The sequence below is a fragment of the Macrobrachium nipponense genome, chromosome 1 (assembly GCF_015104395.2).
Source record: "Macrobrachium nipponense isolate FS-2020 chromosome 1, ASM1510439v2, whole genome shotgun sequence".
Taxonomy (NCBI): domain Eukaryota; kingdom Metazoa; phylum Arthropoda; class Malacostraca; order Decapoda; family Palaemonidae; genus Macrobrachium; species Macrobrachium nipponense.
The window spans coordinates 132,014,077-132,015,174 of NC_087200.1; positions in this window are offsets into that span (position 1 = coordinate 132,014,077).

Below are 1,098 nucleotides of genomic sequence, written 5' to 3' on the forward strand. Positions count from 1 at the left end.
TGTAGATACAATCTTGTTAAAACATTACATGATAAAAAATATCTTATATTTGTTATTCCTAGCACGTAGTGCCCTCCCTTTAGTATGAATAGTAAGCAGAAATCTTCTTTCTATTACTAGCAATACCTTTCGTCATGTAAAGGTATAGATATCTTTATCTTTATAGTGATTTTATTTGGTTTATGAAATTTAGGCGCGGGGCAGAAGAGATTACTATAGTTTACCAATAAACTATTTTTACGTTTTCTATTCTCTCTCTCTCTCTCTCTCTCTCTCTCTCTCTCTCTCTCTCTCTCTCTCTCTCCACTTTTATATAATAATAATTATAATAATAACTGATTTGGTGAAAGATACTTGGAAGGGCTTTTGTCCTTTTCTTGTATATAAGTATGAGTATATTGGTAATTCACATAAGGTTGTAATAAAAGCCAACGATTTTTTATTTTATTTGTATTACTGTTCATCCTTTCTAACCAGTAAATCAGTAGTTATCTACAGACTTATTCTTTTCAAATTCAAATTCAAATTCAAAATATTTATTGACATAAAAAAGGCGTCAAAAGGAGCTGTTAGTCTTGCTAGACAGCCCACTCAAAAATTCAGTGACGTTACAACCTTAACAAATGAAAAGGATTTCTACATAAATAATTTCGAAATTACAAAGAGTAAATTTACACAAACCTTATAAGACTATTTCCCAAGATCTGAATTACACAATATTTAATCATAGCTTTAATTTTCATACAACAGACATTCTAGAAACTCCACAATTTCAGTAGAAATAGACTAAAACCAAATACATCTGTTATAATTAAATTGAATGCTACAATAGCATTTCAAATTGACTTAAATGTTGGATATAACCAAAATTTTATTTACATAAATTACATTTTATACCTGCTTCTTACATAAAAGGAGAATTATTATTTTAATGTACAGAAAATAACCACTTCCATTTCCTAACAAATTACAAATAAGACATTTTCTGGGGAACACGGTTGTATACAGTATTACGGCAAACACTAAACATTCTACAAATAAAAACAGTAATAAAGTAATTTATCAATTCTAATACCTTATGTCAATGTTTTTAAATTT